Source organism: Ornithorhynchus anatinus, chromosome 6 (genome assembly GCF_004115215.2).
Source record: "Ornithorhynchus anatinus isolate Pmale09 chromosome 6, mOrnAna1.pri.v4, whole genome shotgun sequence".
In the NCBI taxonomy this organism is placed as follows: domain Eukaryota; kingdom Metazoa; phylum Chordata; class Mammalia; order Monotremata; family Ornithorhynchidae; genus Ornithorhynchus; species Ornithorhynchus anatinus.
Genome location: NC_041733.1, coordinates 50,700,455 through 50,722,873, shown reverse-complemented (window position 1 = coordinate 50,722,873; position 22,419 = coordinate 50,700,455). Strand labels below are relative to the sequence as shown.

Sequence of the window (22,419 nt, the reverse complement as noted above, 5' to 3'; positions counted from 1 at the left end):
AGACTATAAGCCCCATATGGGACTTTAACTATGTTTGATCAGATTTTCTTCTATCTCAGCACTTAGAAGAGTACCTGGCACATAGTAAGCGTCTAAATACAATAAAATGAAGTGAAGAAAAAACTGCTTGTATTGTATTCTCTGAAATGCTTAGTACCATGCTCTGCATGCAATAAGTGCTCAATCTGTACCATTGATTGATTCATTTATAGTCCATACCATTGGGCTCAGTTCAAGAAAAGTGACTTGCCTTCCAGTCTTCAGACTCCATTATTTCCATTGTAAACCCTGGAGTGATTCTTCTGTTCAGCTGAGGGGATATTTCAGTTTCTCCAGCAGCCGGGATCAGCAAATCAGTCGATGAAATTTCCCAAGTGCTCTGTCCTCTGCATTCTGGTACTTCGTCCCACCGAAGTTGTAGCCCACGGGCGTCTCCAGCCCCACGGGATCCTGGATCCAGGATCACCGGAGCAAAGATTTGGCCTTCCGGAAATCCTGAAAACTGCAGTGAGCTGATCCTCAGGGGGTGATAGGGTAACTCTCAGCAGGATTTCTGAGGGAGTTAAAATTTTGAGAATGCACTTTTTCGTTCAACTGTGCATCCAAAAAGGCAACATGCCAATCCTGCATATATGGAGAGTGACAGGAGCCAAGCTGATGTAACCTAGGGGTCTCCGCACCCACACCCTCCCATCACCCCCCATAGTCCTGGAACATGCCTACTGAATGTTGAAGATCCATCTTGCGCATCCAAGAGTTAACCTTTCAATCACCATCATCTGGTTTGTACTCACCCATTTTTACAGATTTTATCACTTTGCTTCTCTTTCCCGTCCCCTCTGCCACGGTGCCATGATCAGTTAATCAATCGATGATATTTATTGAGTGCTTACTGTGAGCAGAGCACTGTTCTAGACACTCTGGGAAAGTACAGAACAACAGAGTTGCGAGACACATTCCCTGCCCGCAGTGAACTTGCAATCTAGAGAGGGAGACAGACATTAATGTGAATATATAATTTACAGATACATCATTTTTATGAGATGAAGTGCTTTCCTTCTCCTATGAATCAGTGCCTTACCGTGGCAGGAAAGTTTGTGTACGCCAGTAAAGCTCAGAGCTACGCCACTGAAAGATGCTCTCTCTCGCTAGGGCTACCCATAATGGAAAGGTCTAAGCTGAAGGGCCCAAAGTGATTCACCTGTGCTGGGCAGCAGCTGCTTGACAAAGAGTCAAAGGTGGATGACCAAGTCATCAAAATGTTGATCAAAGACGAGGACAGAGACAAGTTTTCAATGCCTGGAAAAAGGCAATGGAAAACCACTTCTGTATTTTTACCAAGATAACTTTATGGATAAATTCATCAAGTCGCTATGAATTGGAAACAACTCGATGGCATTTGAAAAAGCGCTTACTAATCCAACACAAATTGTGGAACCATGAGGGGCAGAGAGGAAGAGGATGGAAAGGTAGGTTTTTTCAAAGGTACTTGAGGGATGAGGAAACAGACTGTAGAGAGGTTAAGTGAAGTAGAGAAGCAGCGTGGCTTAATGGAAAGAGCACGGTCTTGGGAGTCAGAGGATGTGGGTTCTAATCCCGGCTCCGCCACTTGTCTGCTGTGTGACCACTTAACTTCTCCATGCCTCAGTTACCTCATCTGAAAAATGAGGATGAAGACTGTGAGCCCCAAGTGGGACAACCCGATTATCTTGTATCTACCCAGCGCTTAGAACAGTGCTTGGCACATAGTAAGCGTTTAACAAATACCATAATCATTATTATTATGTGACTTGTATGTTCTCCCCTTTCCACTACTGTGCACTCTGAGGAGAGGTTGTTTTCTACTCTGAGTGCACACAGGTATCACTGTCTCACTGCCACAGTCCTCTCCTGCTCTCTCCTCATTGGTCTCCAGTAGGCATAATCTCCCAACTTGACTAGATTGCCTCCAGCCTCTCCCTTCTCCAGCTCATACTGCATTCTGCTACGGGATCCTTTTTCTGAAACAATCAACAATTTGTTTACGTGGTTGGGATCTCAATAGTTGGGTGAACTCTGATATCTCCCCCTCTGCCTGCTACATTACAATTGCACAAATCCCTACTCGCAAAATCATCTGTATGCCTCTGCCTCACTCTCCCCCTCAGTAGACAGAAGGGCACATAGATCAGGGGGCAGACAGATGGGTGCAAAGAGAGAGAGACTGTACCCAAATCTCATGAATGAAAGCATATGATTTTGCAGTTATTTTTGTTTTCGGTTGATTCTTAAATATAGCTTTTTCTTTCTAACACTGAGACTGGTTGACTCCATGCTGAAACCCATCTCCAATTCACGGACCTTAAGTTTCACATTCCTTATTTCACCCCTGTGTCAACAGAAGAAAATAAGCCTTTTGAAGCCATGATGGATCACTGTCATAATATTAGATGGCTAAGTCCAGATAAGTCAGAAATGCTTTGGAGAAAGTTTGCTTATCTTGATCTACAAAGTATAAAAATATGAGCGGGAGACTTTATAAGAAACCATTTTCTATGAGGGTTTTAATACCTTACAAATTTGCCTGGATTCAAAATGGCTTTATAGCATTTCTAGTTATCCTCTCACCCTTGGTACTGTGCAAATATTGATAATACAAAACACTGAGTGGCAGAAAACAATTCACTCAAAGGATCAAGTAAAGATCTGAAAACATCCAAGATTAATCAACCACTCAACTCCAAAAATCCTTGAAAATGTTGATCAGCTAGACTCCAAGTTGGACGTTAACGTGCTTCGAGCCGACTCCACACATGTGCGTAATAAATAACGAGCACTTACTTGGGGCCAAACACTAAGCCTTCGTGCAACTCAGAACTGTGATGGGGTGGAAAGGGGGTCCTGATGCAGGTACCCCGGGAAAGACCTAATGGACCGATTACAGCCACAATAACATCGAGAGACCCGTCCCCTCACCGTGTTGGGTTGGGCCAGAGGTAACCAACCGGCCCCACCCTACTGAAGTCAGCTCAGCATGTTGGGGGAAGATTTGCTTCCGCCTCTCCTGCTATTTAGGGACTGGGCTTCTTCAGATGGTGAGCAGGGGGAACTGCGGAGAGAAAGAGAAGATAAGCCTCCTAGAGCCCCTGACTGCGGAGGGCCCGGCCCGCTTGCACACATCCTGCCTCTGGCCCGGAACATCTCCCCCGTTTATATATGACAGACAGTTACACTCCTAAATCTTGAAAGTCTTATTTAAGGCATATCTCTTCCAGGTGCCTTCCCTGACTAAGCTCATATTTCCTCTTCTCCCACTCCCTTCGGCACCACTCTGGCACGTGGATTTGCAATCTTCATTCTTCAATCTTTACCTCTCCCTCAGCTCTACGGCCCTTATGTCTACATGTGGAATTCATTTTTTTGCATTCACTTCCGTCTTCCCCTCTAGAATGTTAAGCTCACTGTGGGCAGGGAATATTCAATAGTATTTATTGCGCGCTTACTATGTGGAGAGCACCGTACTAAGCGCTTGGAATGTACAATTCGGCAAAAGATGATGCCTGTTCTTTTGTTAGATTTTACTCTACCGAGTGCTTACTCAAGTGTTCTGCACACAGTAAGCACTCAAAAATTACGATTAATTGATTGACTGGAGAGGTGGGTCTCACCTGTGTGTGGTGCGGGGTCCACTCCACTCCGAAACCTTGATGGAAATCCTCTTCATCAACTCCAGCTTCCATGGACCTGGAGAATTTTGCAGAGGTTGCCTTGCTGCCTCAGTGTTGTCTGGTAAATATTCTGCAGCTGCTGAGGTGAAGTCTACAATAAATATGATCAACACTTAATCACTAGGATTGACTAACTCATGAGCCTATGAGGGAAGCAACATGGCCTAGTGGAAAGAACACAGACCTGGATGTCATAGCTCTTTAGTTCTAATCCCTAGCTCCACCACTTCCCTGTTGTGTAAAGGTGGCTCAGCCACTTCCTTTCTCTGTGCCTCAGTTACCTCATCTGTAAAATGAGGCTTAAATGCCTGTTAACCCTCCTATTTATACTGTGAAACACTATCACGACAGGGATTATGTCTGAATCGATTGTAGCGCACATACCCTAGCATTTAGGTCAGTGCTTGGCACACAGTCAGCACGTCAATACCACCATTAGTAGTATTATTGTTGGAATGGTGGGGAGGGCCTACTGCTCACACGACCGGTGTGAGCCAGAGCCGGATGGGAGCGACCCTTCCCCGGGATCTAAAAGCAGGATCTGGGCACGGGTCGAGGGTTGTAACACTTGCCGGTGCGGGTGGGGGACCGGAATCCAAATTGGCCAGAGCCATCAGAATCAGTGGGTGTCGGCAGGAGAAAGTGTCAAGAGAAAGCCAGAGGCAGCAGGACTCAATTCTTCTCCTCCAGCTTGGACTACTTATGACAACAACCTAACTATGAGTTTCTTTCTGCAAAGGCTCTTCATCAGGGTTAAGCACCACTACAGCGGTGCTGATAAATAGGTAATAATCAAGAAAATCCACCTCATTTCATTCTACTTACCCAATTAATTGAGGTGGTAACTTGATGACCTACTCTTAGACAGGCAATTAGCATCTCTGCTAAGACTCCGCCTCCTCTCAATTCCTGGAAACGTTTTGTTTCCCTTAAGCACCAGCAGGACGGGTTGAATTCAGCTGGAATTCGAAATCCGGTTATGTCAGGTTTCGAGGGGTTTGTGTTTGTTCAGTGGATTTCATTTAGTTTGATTTAATGTGGGTGACTGGAAGCCTTTAAAAACACTATCAAATCTCATGACTTTTTGTTTGGTTATTTATCCTGAATCGGTATTCAAACGGGCATTGAATAATGATTCTCCCATTCCGGCAGATGGAAAACATGACTCTTCTGTCGAAATCTGCAGGTTGTAGATATCCCTCCCTCCTAAATGTACAGGTTATAATAATTAAGTAATAACTGTGGCATTTGCTAATCAATCAATGGCATTTATTGAGCACTTACTATGTGCAGAGCACTGTACTGTGTGCTTGGGAGAGATCAGTACGACAGAGTAGCTAAAGACGATCCCTGGTTATTTGGTATTTTTATATTATGGTATGGTATCATGGTAAAAATTGTGGTATTAGTTAAGCCCTTACTATGTGCCAAGCATTGTTCTAAGTGCTGGGCTAGGTACAAGGTAATGAGGTTGATCCACGTGAGGCTCGCAGTCTCAATCCCCATTATAAAGATAAGGTAACTGAGGCAGAGAGAAGTTAAGCGACTTGCCCTAGGTCACATCGAAGACAAGGGCGGAGCTGGGATAAGAACCCAAGACCTCTGATTCTTAAGCCTGTGCTCTTGCCACTAGGCCATGGTGTTTCTCTTAAATGCTGTGAGGCTGGGGAGTGGAAGAATAAGAAAGTTCTTAAGCACTTATTATGGTAATAATAATAACGTTATTGTTAAGTGTTATGTGCCAAGCACTGTATGAGACTCTGGGTTAGATACAAGATAATCAGTTCAGACACAGTCTCTGACTGACATGAGACTCACAGTCGCAGCAAGGAGGACAACTGGTTTTTAATCCCCATATTAAAGATGAGGAAAGTGAGGCCAGAGAAGTTAAGTCACCTGTCTAAGGTCACCCAGCATACAATTTGCAGAGTTATAATTAAAACTCAAGTCCTCTGGTTCCCAGGCCTGGGCTCTTTGCTTTAGGTCATTCTGTTTAAATTTAATTTAAACTATCCCAACAAAGCAAGGTGAATGAAGCCTAAAGATGAAAAAGAAAACCAAGGATGGAAAACAACATTTATCTGGATCCTGACAGTCCAGAAGTGAAAGGTTGTTTTTTTTTAATGGTTTTAGTTGAGCATTTACTAGGTGTCAAACACTGTTCTAAGCAATGGGGGAGATGAAAGTTACTTATTCTGGATATAGTTCCTGCCCATATGGGACTCACAGTCAAACAGGAGGGAGAACAGGTATTGAATCCCCATTTTGTAGTTGAGGAAACTGAGGCACAGAGAAAGGCAGTGATTTACTCAATGCCACCAGCAGGCACGTAGCAGAGCTGGAATTTGAAACCAGGTCCTCTGAATCCCAGGTCCGTGCTTTATCCACTAGGCCATGGCCTAGTTCATCAGATTGCTACAACATCTGGCCTTCTTGTTAGCGCTGGTTAATGATGATGATAACATTCACGATCATATTTACTGATCCTGACCACGTTCTTACTATTGTAAAGGCATCACACTCCTAAAATTATACATCTTTGCAGCACTGTAGTATTAGTTAATCACTTACTGTGTGTTAAGCACTGGTCTATAACACTGGGGTAGTTACCACACATCAGGCCATACACAGTCCCTGTCCCACACAGGGCTCACATTCTAAGTAGGGAAGAGAACAGGTAATGAATCCCCTTTTTACACATGCTATTACAGAGGCACAGAGAAGCTGAGGGATTTGCACAAGGTCAAAAAGCAGGTATGTAACAGAGTGAGGATTAGAACTCAGGCCCTCTGACTCCCGGCCCATGCTCATTCCACTAGGCCATACTGCTTACTCTTCAGTGTGAACGTAACTTGATACTAATTGCAATTTATTTTAACGACTATCTCCTGAGGCGGAGGGTAAAGTCTTCCAAGGCAGTAACATGTCTTCTTTCTCCGCTGTACCCTCCTAAACTCTTTGTACAATGATCTGTACAGAGTAAGGGCTCAATAAATGTTATTAATTGATTGACAAAGACTGAGTCATCTGTCTCATCCTTTCTCATTAATTCACAGACTCATTTCTCTCATTCAATCCACATATTCAGCGTCACCAAATCCTGTCATTCTTCCTTCACATCGCTGCTAAAATCCACCCTTTCCTCTCCAGCAAAACTGCTACCCTGCTAATCCAAGCATTCATATCCTGCCTTGACGACTCCATCAGCCTCCTCACTGATCTCCCTGTCTCCTGTCTCTCTGCTGCCTGGATTATTGTTCGACAGAAATATTTAGTCCAAGTTTCCCCACTCCTCAAGAATCTCCAGTGGTTGACCATCCACCCCTGCATCCAACAGAAGCTCTTTACAACTGGGTCTAAAACACTCAATCATCTTGCTCCTCATCTCACCTCACTGATTTCCTATTACAACCCAGCACACTCACTTCATACCTCTAATATTAATCTACCCATTACATCTCAATCTCATCTATCTCACCGTCAACCCCTTTCCCCCATCTTGCCTCTGACCTGGGACTCCCTCTTTAATGGTATTTGGTAAGCACTTACTGTGAGCCAGGCACTGTACTAAGCAAGGGGTCGATGCAAGCTAAACAGGTTCGACACAGTCCATGTCCCACACGGGGCTCACAGTCTTACTCTCCATTTTACAAGTGAGGAAACTGAGGCACAGAGAATGATTTGCCCAAGGGCACACAGCAGACAAGTGGCAAAGTCAGGTCTAGAATCCAGGTCTTTATGGTGGTCTTTCTAGTCCACATTGCTTCTCCCCATTCTTCCCCTTCATATCTGGTAAAAACCATTCTCCCCACCTTCAAAGTTTTATTAAAATCATATCTTCACCGAGAGACCTTCTCCGACTGTGCCCTCATTTCCCTTTCTCCCTCTCTCTTCTGCATCACCCTTGAACTTGGATCTGTCTCCTTAAAGCACTGGATATTCACCCCACCCTTTGCCCCACAGCATTTATTCACATATCTACAATTTATTTTAACGTTCATCTCCCCATCTAGACCATACGCTCCTCGTGTGCAGGGAACTTGTCTATCAACTCTGTTGTATTGTTCTCTTCCACACTCTTAGAACAGGTTGCTGTACACAATAAGTACTCCATAAATAGCACTGATTGACAGAAACTGCTATTAGGACTACTATTCCTTGTAAAGCACTTCCTCCAAAAAGCATGAAGTTGCAGCATTAGAATGCTCTGATAGACGTCGGTGATATTTATAAATCACGTACCATCTCCACAAATCTTCTCCATGAATGAACTGGTTCAGTTCCCTTTTCTGTCGCTGACATCCTCAGAGATAGGTTATATAGCTAAGGTAGAATTCAGAAATAGAGGGGCCACTTCGATGCATATATAAGCCTAAGTCAAAGAACCTATATTCATTTATTCAGTATTTATTGAGCACTTACTGTGTGCAAAGCACTGTAGTAAGGGCTTGGGAGAGTACAATGTAACAATAAACAGACACATTCCCTGCCCGCAAACGAGTTTACAGTCTAGAGGGGGAGACAGACATTAATATAAATAAATGAATAAATAAAGAAATTACAGATATGTACATAACTCGTGCGGGGCTGGGAGGGGGGATGAATAAAGGGAGCAAATCAGGGTGATGCAGAGAGGAGTGGGAGAAGAGGAAAGCAGGGCTTATTCTGGGAAGGCCTCTTGGAGATATGCTTTTAATATTCACACACAAAATATTGAATTATATGTATGTGCTAAACCTAGTACCTCTTACTGGGAAATAAAACATCCCCGATAAATCAGAGATGTGCTTAGGAATCAGACACATAACTGACTGAGTCGAAAACATACCCTAGCAAATGAGATTTACTCTTTCCCTATACACCCAGTGGGGATTTCCATCGAGCAAATCCTGTCAACAGAAATTCAAAGAGCCTCTGGTTCATTAAATGAAATCAAGCAGATGAATGCAGTGGCGGGGGAACATCTAATACTTAAACAGATCTCAGGTCCAAAGGCCAGAGAGTTTCATGCCCAGGTCTGTCGGGTCAGAACGTAACATCCTGAAAGCAGACTTCCAAAATGATCTCAATATCGATCGGAAAGACCACCAGCTGACTCACGGGGGCATCAACCTATAGACCCTTGGTCAACAATCAGTACTTGAGGAAAACCAACATTTCTTATGACCCAATCATTAAAATCTCTTTTGTCACTGACCGAAATTATTTGAGATTGTGGAAAATTGGTCGGGGCAATAAAGCTGGATTTTATTCCCTTTGTTGATAGGCATATCCTCGAAAAACAGCTGTTCCCTTTTTTTTGTTAGAAACCTTCTCCTCGTTGTTAGCATTTACTGAGTGCTCACTCTGTACCCACAGTCTGAATACTGGGAGCCCACGATGAAAAGAGAAGATCCTATCCCTGCCTTCATGTGCTTGCATAATCAGGGAGACAGGCAGTAACAGACAGTGAGCACACAGTGGAAGTGAAAGGGAATTTATAGCTACAACCACAAACACAAAGGTCAACTGAGCATTCATGAACGTGTACTGTTTTACTGGTTCACATTAAGTGCTAAATATGACTTAAGGGATGAACTCATCATGGTGACAGAGGCATTAAATTGCTGGGACATCAGAAAGTGATCAGAAAAGAAGGTATTAAAGGTAGTTTTAGTTCCAGGCCTGATTTATTTAGAACACGCCCCCTAGCCTGAAAGCTCTTTTTTTAAAAAAAAATTGAGCATTTACTATGTGCCAGACACTGTGCTAAGTGCTGGGGCAGGAACACGCTAATCAGGTTGGACATAGTCTCTGTCCCACATAGGGCTCACACTCTCAATCTTCATTTTATGGAAAAGGTGGCAGATGCAGAGAAGTTAAGTAACTTGCCCAGGGTGACACAGCCAACAAGCTCACTGTGGGAAGGGAACCTGCCTACCGATTCTGTTGGACTATGATCCCCAGAGTTTCTCATCGTGCCTCAGTCTCATCTGCCTCTGGCCTGGAACGCCCTCCTTCCTCAAATCTGACAATTACTTTCCCCCCATTCAAATCCCCATTGAAGACACATCTCCTCCAAGAGGCCTTCTCTGACTAACTACCCCCTTTCCTCTTCTCCCACTCCCTTCTGCATCACCCGGAATTGCTCCCTTTGTTCTTCCCTCCTCCAGCCCCGCGGCACTTACGTAAATACCTGTAATATATTTTTATTAGTGTCTGTCTGCCCCATTCTAGACTATAAGCTAGTTGTGAGCAGGAAATATGTTTATTGTTGTGCTGTATTCTCCCAAGCACTTAGTACAGTTCTCCGCACACAGGAAGAGCTCAGTAAATGTGGTTTAATGCATGAATGCTCTGCAAATCATAAGCATTCAATAAGTACCACTGATCGAGTTATTGATTGAAGCATGTTCTGCTTCCCTCCAGCCAAGATCCCTACCCAGGTCCCAGCCTGCCTGCCACTTCCTTTGCCACCTGATTCTCACACTTTCAAGTTCCGGAAAACATCAACAATTCCCTGTCGCAACGATGAGCTAGAGGACTCAGATGTCAATTTTCTCATGTCATGGAATAATTCAGACTCATGTGGGATTCAAAATAGTCCAAAAAGGCAGAGACCGAGTGAGGGACAATCAAAAGGGAAAATGCTGGCCAATGACTAAGCCACACAGCCAGCTAAATACACAACCACCCAAATAGTCCCACAGCCAGCTAGCCACACAGACTAGACACGTGGACAACTAACCACACAGCCACTCACACAGTTACACACTCTCCTAGCCCCACAACCACAAAAGCAACTAACCACACAGCCAGTCTTCCAGGCACAGAGAGGCAAACCTCCCACATACGGACACACAGACCCTCATATCACATATGCAATTGGATCTGTGACCTTCAGACATTGGGAATGTTCCCACTTTTGGCCCCGTAGCACAGATATAAACATGAAACTTCATTCCTATGAATGTCTGTCTACCCCTCTGAAGTGTAGGCTTTTTGTGGGCTGAGAATGTGTTTACCAACTCCGTTGCATTGTTCTCTTCCAGTTGCTTAGTTCAGTGCTCTGCACATAGTAAACGCCAATCAATACCACCGACTGAATATACACAGGTAAAAATCCTTGCTGGGCAGGAAAGGTATCTCATACTGTTGTGCTTTCCCAAATGCTTAGTAAAGCAACCCACCCTCAGCCACACAATAAATACCTTTGCCACTGGTACTGTTCTATCTGAAAAAGGCAAACCCTTTATCTATAATAATGATTTTGTCCCCGGTCCGTATAAGCGACTGAAGAGATGTAATCCCCACAATATAGGTATGTTCCTATTACGTTTTTGTGGTTTCCCTAGATTTCATTAAGGAATCCTCACAATCATTCAACAGTATTTCAATCACTCTTATCTGCTGTTGTCTTACTGCATGAAGACCACTGTATTAAGCTCTTGGGAGAGTACGGTATAACAATTAAACAATTATAAATTATACATCACAAATAATTCATTCATATTAATGCCTGTCTCTCCCTCTAGACTGTAAGCTCATTGTGAAAAGGAGCATCTCTACCAAGGCTGTTGCACGGTACACTCCCAAGGGCTTAGAAGAGTGCTCTGCACACAGTAAATGTTCAATAAATATAATTAATTACTATTACCACAACACATATAATTGATTCATTACTATTTCCGCAACATCTTAGAGTTCCAGAGATCTGTGGCAGCTGTGCCTAAGCCCACCCTCCTTTCAAAAACCTGATTAACTTTTCTCGCTCCCAGCACTTAAAACAGCCCATAGTAAGCACTTCACAAATACATGGTAACCATGAGAACTTCCTATCTACCTCTTCCTTTGAGCAGTGGCAAACAGAAACACCAACTGCTATAAAAACTGTAGCAGAAACTGCAAATCCATCAGGCATAAAGATAGTTCTTTTAAATTGGCACCTCGCTCTCAGATTCATGTCTCCTCGAAGGTGTCGAGATCTGGAAAAACACTGATAGAGTTCGTTGAGCTACAGGGATCTCCCTAAGGAAGACCACGCGTGTGGAGTAACTTGGATGAACTGGGAGGTTTGTTTTAATCCGATTTCACTCAGTTTTTGGTTTTCTAACCACATAAATCAGAGAGGGCAGCCCCACTGAAGTCTGAGGGTTGTCGGACGCTACTTAGAGAAGCAGCGTGGCTCAATGGAAAGGGCCCGGGCTTGGGAGTCAGAGGTCATGCGTTTGAATCCCGGTTCCGCCGCTTGTCAGCCGTGTGACTGTGGCAAGTCACTTCACTTCTCTGTGCCTCAGTTCCCTCATCTGTAAAATGGGGATTAAGACTGTGAACCTCACGTGGGACGACCTGATTACCCTGTATCTTCCCCTGTGCTTAGAACAGTGCTCTGCACATAGTAAGCGCTTAACAAATACCAACATTAATTAATTACTTGATTTGAGTAGCCAGCAAGCTCATCAGTGTAAGGAGCCAAGATTTAACGCACTGCAGGCTGTCTGTGCTGCTCTGGACACCACTCCGTGTTTGACAGTCACTGAGTATTCTTGAGCACTCGGGGTGCACTGTACCACAGTCACTTTGTCCATCAGCATGTCCATCACCCATTCTCTTGGGTGATACATCTCTGCCCACCTTCTTGCTTAATTCTGCACCCTGTCGGATACACAACAGGCAGGAAGGTCCAAGCATGAGAATAAATGTTCATGGATACATTCCTCCGTGTGGGATCTGGCTCCTCAATCTAAGCATCGAGGGTCATCCTCTCCGCTAGAATGGCATCTCCATAAGGGCAGGGATTGTGTCTGCCAAGTTTATTGCATTGTAAGCACTTAGTAAAGTCCTCTGTACACAGTAAGTGCTCAATAAATACCACTGATGGATTGACTGACAGATTCTATTTACTGCTTTGCTATTGTTTTTGTCCGTCTCCCCCCATTAGACTGTAAGCCCATCAGTGGGCAGGGACTGTCTCTATCTGTTGCCGATTTGTACATTCCAAGCGCTTAGTACAGTGCTCTGCACATAGTAAGCGCTCAATAAATACCATTGAATGGATGAATGAATGAATGAATTCCTTTGAACTCAAGACCAAGCAATAGCAGAGTGGGGACTGGGGTGAAAGCAGGGAAGTGGCCACAGGTTCATGGAAATTTGTGTCTTGTTTATACTGATGACTGTATCCCCTCCTAGACCTGGGGGACAGGAAATGTGCCTACTAATTCTTTTATATTGTCCTCTCTCAAAAACTTAGTAAAGATCTAGGCACACAGCAAGTACCACTGATTGATTAAGTGTGCCTCACTGCTCCCTGAAGAAATTCCAATCAATCAGTCAATGGTGTTGACTAAGAGCTTACTCTGTGCTAAGCACTGTACTAAGAGCTTAGGAGAGTATGATACAATGGAGATGGAATACAGCAGGGCTGAAAGTCCAGAGGAGACGTACATTAGAATCAATTACGGATACATACAGAAGTGCTGTGGACAAATATCCAATGCTTAAAAAGTACAGATTCAAGTGCAAAAGCAAAAAAGAAGGGAGAAGGAGTAGGAGGGAATGAGGGCTTAGTCGGGGAAGGGCACTTGGAGAAGATGTGCCGTGAACAGCGCTTGGCACATAGCACTTAACAAATACCATCATTGTTATTATCGTTATTATTAATAGTGTTTTGAAAATTGAGGAGAGCAGTGGTCTGTTTTATATGAAGAGGGAAAGAATTCCAGGCCAGAGGGAGGACGCGGACAAGGGGTTGGCAGTGAGATAGATGAGAATGAGGTACAGTGAGTAGGAGCGCTAGAAGAATTACATGTGGAAGCAGGGTTACAGGAAAGCAGGGAGGAATTGCTAAGTGGGAGTGAGGTGAATGAGTGCTATAAACCTGATGATAAGCAGTTTCTGTTGGATGTGGAGATGGACAAGCAACCCCTGGGAGGTTCTCAAGTGGGGAAGCGTGGACAGAATGTGGTATCTTAATAATAATAATAATGATAGCATTTGTTAAGCACTTACTATGTGCCAAGCACTGTTCTAAGCATTAGGGTAGATACTAGGTAATCAGGTTGTCCCACGTGGGGCTCACTGTCTTAATCCCCATTTTACAGATGAGCTGAGGCACAGAGAAGTGAGGTGTCTTGCCCGAGGCCACAGAGCACAGAAGAGCCGGATCCGGGTTTAGAACCCACGACCTCTGACTCCCAAGCCCGTGCTCTTTCCACTGAGCCACGCTGCAATTTTTCATCTATGTCCGTCGGCCTCCTGGAGAGCGCAAGAACTGGGTAAACATTTAGATAAGTTTATACGAAATAGGTACTATCAAATGAAGATCATTTCTGAGCCACGCTGCGATTTGTCATTTATATCCTTTGGCCTCCTGGGGAAAGCATGAGTTGGGTAAACACGTAGATATGTTCGTACGAAAGAGGTAGTATCAAATGTAGATCGTTCCTCTCAGAGTTATGGCCCAGGAATAAACCTGAAATTCTGGCCATAAATAGGTAATCACTGCCACACACCACACTCACCAGACTGTTAACTCATTGAGAGCAGGGATCATATCTAACAACTCTATCGTATTGTACTCTACAAAATCTTTAATAATGTAGGTATTTGTTAAGCGCTTACTATGTGCCATGCACTGTTGTAAGCACTGGGGTAGATACCGGGTAATGAGGTTGTCCCCCCGTAAGGCTCACAGTCTTAATCCTCATTTGGCAGATTAAATAACTGAGGCACAGAGAAGTTGAGGGACTTGCCCAAAGTCACACAGCTAATGAGCAAAGCGAGATTAGAACCCACAACCTCTGACTCCCAAGTCTGGGCTCTTGCCACTAAGCCACGCTGCTTCTCCAGCGCCCTGTGTCCAAAAAGCAGCGTGGCTCAGTGGAAAGAGCCTGGGCTTCGGAGTCAGAGGTCATGAGTTCGACTCCCGGCTCTGCCACTTGTCAGCTGTGTGACTGTGGGCGAGTCACTTCACTTCTCTGGGCCTCAGTTACCTCATCTGTAAAATGGGGATCAACTGTGAGCCTCACGTGGGACAACCTGATTCCCCTGTATCTCCCCCAGCGCTTAGAACAGTGCTCTGCATATAGTAAGCGCTTAACAAATACCAACATTATTAAATACCACTGATCATCCGATCGACTTCCCCGCGACTCCGGATAAAAACTCCATCAGCATTACACAAGTCGAACCATCATTAGGCTTAGCACTTCACATAAAGCAGCACTTCCCATTACTCGGAAAACTTCCAGATTATAGTTTTATCACTTCATAATTAAGCAATATAAGCCTATTTATCACAAGTAGGGTTTTAAAATAATAATCTAGGGAAAATTAGTTTTGTAATGAGATTTCCATGTAATAGTGTCTCTACTGTTTCTCCCTCAAACCAACCGCTGGACCAAATCACCTTAAATCGGCGATTCGAAGGGGGTTAATTCCAGCGCCGACGTAACAGATCACGGGACACATCGGGAGTTGGGAACGAAGAGACAGTTGGGAAATTTGAGCCATCCCAGTGCTTCCTGTACGATGGAGTCGGGTCTTCCTGAAGACGTTCATAAATAACTTGAAATTATTCAAACGTAAGAACGTTAGAAGCGGCTATGGAGACGTTACTGTGAAATGGCAGTTTCCCTTCTTAATGACCACGGTTACTCGGCAAAGGAAAAGAGAGAGGGGACAATATGGCGGATGCAGGCTAATTAAATCAATTACTGCTCCTCATTGGATACCCAGATAGGAAGACCGCGGTTTTAACGGAACTAATGAAAAGTTGGGAACTGCCGCTTTTAAGAAGAACTCTGCTATGTCGTACTCTTCCCAGGTGCTTAGTACAATAGTTCGGTATCAGTGTCTCTCTCCCCCTCTAGACTGTAACCTCACTGTGGGCAGGAAATGTGTGTTATATTGTTATAAGCAGCGTGGCTCAGTGCAAAGAGCACGGGCTGGGAGTCGGATGTCAGGAGTTCGAATCCCGGCTCTACCACTTGCCAGCTGTGTGACTGTGGGCAAGTCACTTCACTTCTCTGTGCCTCAGTTACCTCATCTGTAAAATGGGGACTAACTGTGAGCCTCATGTGGGACACCCTGATTACCCTGTACCTAACCCAGCGCTTAGAACAGTGCTCTGCACATAGTAAGCCCTTAACAAAAAGCAACATTATTATATTTTACTCTCCCAAGTGCTCAGGACAGTGCTCTGGGCACACTGAGCGTGAAATAAATTCAGTTGATTGATTTGTGCCTAGGCTGAGAATATGTCCTGCTTCCCTACGTTGACTCCACTGACCGGAAACCTATCGAGAGGCATCTAAGCTGCGTCGGACCAATGATAATAGTAATGTTGGTATTTGTTAAGCGCTTACTGTGTGCAGAGCACTGTTCTAGGCACTGGGGGAGATACGGGGTCATCAGGTTGTCCCACGTGAGGCTCACAGTTAATCCCCATTTTACAGATGAGGGAACTGAGGCCCAGAGAAGTGAAGTGACTTGCCCACAGTCACACAACCGACAAGTGGCAGAGCGGGGATTCGAACCCATGACCTCTGACTCCCAAGCCAGGGCTCTTTCCATTGAGCCGCGCTGCTCCTCAATATACTCTGTGGTTCTCTGAGCTTCCCAGGAATCTGCCTTTTTTTTCCTTCTCCACTTAGAACATGCCCGGATTTCCTGATGTCTCTGCTTAATTCTTGAACTAAGAAGCAGCGAGGCCAGCGAACGCATCGGCACGAGGATCTCCCTCCTCCCTTCCCTCTTGTCAAGTACCAGAAACCGTGCCAAACGCCAGCAGGCCCTCCAATGAAAATAGACCGTCCCGCTCGCTCGACGGACAGAACCAGAAACCTTGAAACCTATATTCCAGAGATCCAGGGTCCCAAGAAAGAAACCCAGAAATTCTCCCTTGGACATAAACGGTTAGAGCATAGGGAACATTCATCTGGGAAAAAGAGAAATCGAAACAACACATTTTTAATTTTCTCCTTCCCGGGCACTCTGAATAGAATCATTTCAACGACGAAAACAAGTGTTGTCAGAGAGATCTTCATAGAGAGCAAAAGCTCATTCTTTTGGAATAAATGGGAGAAAGGCCTATCTGAATTAACACCATCCAGACACATGGAATATGCTTTGCATGTAGCGCCGCTCGGCTAGGAACGGGACTTTAAGCGAGACGAACCCGTTGAGCGATATTTCGTGTTCTTAAACACAAGGGCGGCATACTAAGAGAAAAAAAATACATTTTCGACAGCCAGCGTGCAAACTTGATTTGCTCAGTGGCATAAGCCCAAGGGCTGCACTAAGACAAGCTGGTGGGACTTGCAAAGTCTGTTATTTTTTGCTTCCCCCAAGTCAGTCCGCATGTCAAAAAGGAACCCTGGTCGTTACATCTCACATTTCAGCATGTGTTTTTTCAGGATCGTGATTCAAATAGACATCTTGGGGGGAAAAAACCCTCCAAAATTCAAATTAAAAAACTCCTCTTTTTAATTCAATAAGCGTCACATCCTCTCAGTTTTCCCAAACTCAGGGTTGCATTCTTGCAAATCCCAGCTCAAAGGCCGAGATTGTATCTACTCCGTGTCACTCTCCCAAAGGTAGAATAAAGTGCCGAGCTCACAGGAGTCTGTAGATTCCTCGAAAGCGGGGATCACGTCTATTAACTCTATTTTATTCTCCCAGGGACTTAATACAGAGCTCTGCTTACACTTCCCTGTGTCTCAGTCATCCGAGAAGCAGCGTGGCTTAGTGGAAAGAGCACAGGCTTGGGAGGAGGTGGGTTCTAACCCCAACTCGCTCTGCCACTTGGGTGCCATGTGACCTTGGGCAACTTCTCACTGGAAGCAGCGTGGCTCAGTGGCAAGAGCCCGGGCTTGGGAGTCCGAGGTCATGGGTTCGAATCCCCGCTCTGCCACTTGTCAGCTGTGTGACTGTGGGCAAGTCACTTCGTTTCTCTGGGCCTCAATTCCCTCATCTGGAAAATGGGGATAAACTGTGAGCCTCCGTGGGACAACATGATTACCCTGTATCTCCCCCAGCGCTTAGAACAGCGTTCTGCACATAGTAAGCGCTTAACAAGTACCAACATTATTCTCCCCCGATTAGACCGTAAGCCCGTCGAAGGGCAGGGGCTGTATCTGTTACCGATTTGTACATTCCAAGCGCTCAGTACGGTGCTCTGCACATAGTAAGCGCTCAATAAATACTATCGAATGAATGAATGAACTCGGTTCCTCAGTTACCTCATCTGTAAAATGGGGATTAAGACTGTGAGACCCGTGTGGGGCAACCTGATTACCTTGCATCTACCTTAGAACAGTGCTTGGCACAGAGTAAGCGCTTAAATACCATAATCATTAATATTATTAGTAGTAATAAAGTGTAAGCTCTTTGAGAGAAGGGATCCTATCGACTCACTCTATTGTACTCTCCTAAATGTCCGCTACAGTTCTCTTCACCCAGAAGACTGTCAACTCTTTGAGGGCAAGTAGCAAGTTTACTCAGACTGTAGTACCCTCCGAGTTCTTGGTACGGTGCTCTGCACAGAGTAGGCGTTCAGTGAAGAAACGGATTCACTGAAAAGGAAAACGGATGCTGTGGCTAGACTCTATGGAGGCGTGCCCGGCTAATCCTTCTGACCGGGCACTGTGCTGTCACTCGAAACACTCTTGTTAGCATTTGGACCTTTGTTAATTCCCTAACCATCCTCTGTCTAGGATGCAGGATGAAAAAACACTCATTGGCGGAGATGGGGTGCACTCATAATAATAATGTTGGCATTTGTTAAGTGCTTACTACGTGCAGAGCACTGTTTTAAGCGCTGGGTAATAATGTTGCTATTTGTTAAGCGCTTACTAGGTGCAGAGCGCTGTTCTAAGCGCTGGGGTAGACACAGGGGAATCAGGTTGTCCCACGTGGGGCTCACAGTCTTCATCCCCATTTTACAGATGAGGGAACTGAGGCACAGAGAAGTGAAGTGACTTGCCCACAGACACACAGCTGACAAGTGGCAGAGCTGGGATTCGAACTCATGACCTCCGACTCCCAAGCCCAGGTTCTTTCCACTGAGCCACGCTGCTTCCCACGAAGCACATGGGACAATCCCTACTCGTCAATTCATAGTGTTTCCTGGGCACCGGGAGTAGGATGAGAATAATGTTGGTATTTGTTAAGCGCTTAATAATAATAATGATGTTGGTATTTGTTAAGCGCTTACTATGTGCCGAGCACTGTTCTAAGCGCTGGGGTAGACATAGGGGAATCAGGTTGTCCCACGTGGGGCTCACAGTCTTGATCCCCATTTTACAGATAAGGGAACTGAGGCACAGAGAAGTGAAGTGACTTGCCCACAGTCACACAGCCGACAAGTGGCAGAGCTGGGATTCGAACTCATGAGCCCTGACTCCAAAGCCCATGCTCTTTCCACTGAGCCACGCTGCTTCTCATGTGCTTCTCATGCGCTTACTGTGTGCAGAGCACTGTTCTAAGCGCTGGGGTAGATACAGGGTAATAAGGTTGCCCCACGTGGTGATGGCAGTTGTTAAGCACTTACTATGTGCCAAGCACTGTTCTACGCACTAGGGTAGATACAAGGTAATCAGGTTGTCCCGCGTGGGGCCGACATCTTAATCCCTATTTTACAGGTGAGGGAACTGAGGCACGGAGAAGTTAAGTGGCTTGCCCACGGTCACACAGCAGACAAGGGGCAGAGCAGGGATTAGGACCCACATCCTCCGACTCCCAAGCCTGGGCTCTTGCCACTAAAGCCACGCTGCTTCTCACACTAGAGTACAATCTTTATAGCAAAGACCATCCCTGCCCACAAGGAGCCTCAACTCTAGCAAAATGGGGGAGGGCAGAAAAAGAAAATAACTTACCGATAGGAGTTGCCTATCTGGGGTATTAAGACAGAGCTTTACTTGTCCAAAAGAGGCCGCGTGGTCTAGCAGAAAGATCTCTGGCCTGGGAGTCAGAGGCCCTGGGTTCTAATTCAGGCTCCACCATTTATCTGTTGTGTCATCTTGAGGAAGTCACTTCTCTGTGCCATAGTAACCTCGGTTCCCTCATCTGTAAAATGGGGATTAAGACTGGGAACCCCATGTGGGATAGGGACTGTTGCCAACCCGATTAGCTGGTATATACCCCAGTGCTTAGGACAGTGTCTGGAACATAGTAAGAGCTTAAATACCGGTCTGATGTAAAATAAATGGCTCATCAGAGTGTTTCCCCAGACCTATCTTAGGACAAATCGATGAGCTCGGTACACGCTAAGTCAACGTGGACTTTGAAATGCTGGCTTTTTACTTGTTTTGTGGCAGTGAATAGACTCAACTCCCAAAAGGATGGGAGAGACCTGAGATTCAGACCGAGAGACGTAGTGCTGCCTCGCGGAAGGAGACTGGGAGTCAGAGGACTTGGGTTCTAATCTCAGCTCCGCCACTTTCCTGCTCTGTGTCCTGAGGCAGGTCATTTCACCTCAGTGGGACTCAGTTCTCTCATCTGTAAAATAGGGATTTAATATTTGTTCTCCCCCCTACTTAGACTGTGAGCCCCATGTGGGGAAGAGAATGTGTCCAACCTGATTATCCAGCCCAGTACAGTGCCTGACACATTATAGGTGATTAACAAGTGGTATTGAAAAAGAACAAGCCGGAAAAGGCAAATCTAATAATAATAATGTTGGTATTTGTTAAGCACTTACTATGTGCGGAGCACTGTTCTAAGCCCTGAGGGAGATACAGGGTAATCAGATTGTCCCACATGAGGCTCACAGTTAATCCCCATTTTAAATTGTGGTATTTGTTAAGCGCTTACTATGTGCAAAGCACTGTTCTAAGCGCTGGGGGATACAAGGTGATCAGGTTGTCCCACGTGGGGCTCACAGTTTTTTAATCCCCATTTGACAGATGAGGTAACTGAGGCACAGAGAAGTTAAGTGACTTGCCCAAGGTCACACAGCTGACTAGCGGCAGAGCCGGGATTAGAACCAGTGACCTCTGACTCCCAAGCCCGCGCTCTTTCCACTGAGCCACGCTGCTTCTCTACAGATGGAGGGAACTGAGGCACAGAGAAGTGAAGTGACTTGCCCACAGTCACACAGCTGACAAGCGGCGGAGCCTGGAGTCGAACTCATGACCTCTGACTCCGAAGCCCAGGCTCTTTTCAGGGATACTTCCATGATTATTCTTTCCGTAGATGTTGGCGTGTGGGTTAAGGCTGTGCCGGGCTAACACCGCAAATGTATCGGTGCTTTTGCAGTATTTTAAAACATTACATACACGTGACCGACTGTAGCATTGTATTTCACTGTGTTTGAGTCGAGAGCGACTTGTACGGTGAGAACGATCGCTGAGAGTAAAGGTTTTCACTTCCAATCTGGGTACTGGGAGATTTTCCTGTGATCGAGCCATCTGTTGTGAAACACGGAAGAAAACCCCCAGACTCGTGCCGTGTCACACGGGAGCTAAGCATCATGGAATCGATCGACACATCGACGGACCAATGTGTCACCGTCACGTCGGTGAGCTGCTGTGATGGAAGGAGGGATGGATGGATGACGCCGAGATCATAAATAGATGTGCTCCGTTTTATCACACGGCATCCTGCTCGTTCATCTGCACTCCGTTACTACGATGTTCCCAGCTTCTCCTGTCAGGATTATGGTGACGAATAGTGGTACCCGGAGAACCGATGAGTCCACTGATAGAGGTGACCCTTTGGCTACAGAGAGCAACCGGCCTACATGGGATGAAGGAAGTCACGGGAAATTCAATGACGGAGGGTAGGGAAATGCATTGCTGTGTGACCCTATGCAAGTCACTTCACTCCTCTGCCCTCAGTTTCCTCATCTGTGAAACGGGGATTCGATAGCTCTTCTTCCTTCATGACTTGAAAGACAGAGCGCGGCCCTGGGTGTCAGCTGATTCCGCCTCCGCCACTTGTCTACTGTGTGATTGTGAGCAAGTCACTTCACTTCACCGTGCTTCAGTTAACTCATCTGTAAAAGGGGGACTGAGACGGTGAACCTCCCCCCGGAACTAGGACCGCGTCCAACTCCATTTGCTCGTATCCACCGCCAGTCCCTGGCACACGGTAAGCGCTTGACAAATAACATAATCATCATCATTAGACTATGAGACCTGTGTCGGAAAGGGAACGGATCCTACCTAATTATCCAAGAGCTGAAGACACTCTTTGGATTGTAAGCTCCTACTGGACAGGGATCATATCTACCACAGTTGCACTGTACTTTCCCGAAAGGTTGGTACTGTGCTCTGCATACGGAAAACGCAGGATAAATTCTACCGACGGACGGATTTATAGACTGGCACACGGTACGGGCTTAGCACCATTATTTTTTTCTCCTCATCCTCTCTCTTTTCCCACTACGTCCCAGCTCACAGTCTTTGTTTTTCTCAAGCTAACCTACTCATTGTTCTTCATTCTCATCTCCTCTATCGCTGACCTCCTGCTCTGGCCCTCCCCGTTGTCTGAAACTTAATCCATCTTCAATTCTGACAGACCGCGAGTTCTCCCCATATTCAAAGCCCTTCTCTAATTCCCTCCCTCTCAGGAGGCGTTCCTGGAGTGATCTGCAATCTCCTGACCTCGAATCCCCCCAAATGCTACACCTCTTTAGCCTTTATATTCCCACACCCCCAGAGTACCCACATACCTAGTTTTATATTCCATCTCTCCCCTCATCTTTAATTTATTTTAGACCCGTTATCCC

General features: G+C 45.5%; 2 long non-coding RNA genes across 2 annotated transcripts; one reads left to right on the top strand and one right to left on the bottom strand.

The window, feature by feature from the left end:
- Positions 1-2,406: 2,406 nt before the first annotated feature.
- On the bottom strand, positions 2,407-15,187 carry LOC114812821. Its single transcript, XR_003760444.2, has 3 exons — positions 15,097-15,187; positions 3,648-3,798; positions 2,407-3,088 (listed from the first exon to the last, which is right to left on the bottom strand). It is a non-coding gene; the product is annotated as an uncharacterized LOC114812821 (long non-coding RNA).
- On the top strand, positions 15,187-17,330 carry LOC120638450. The gene is made up of 2 exons (XR_005660121.1): positions 15,187-15,513; positions 16,343-17,330. It is a non-coding gene; the product is annotated as an uncharacterized LOC120638450 (long non-coding RNA).
- The last annotated feature ends 5,089 nt before the right edge of the window (positions 17,331-22,419 follow it).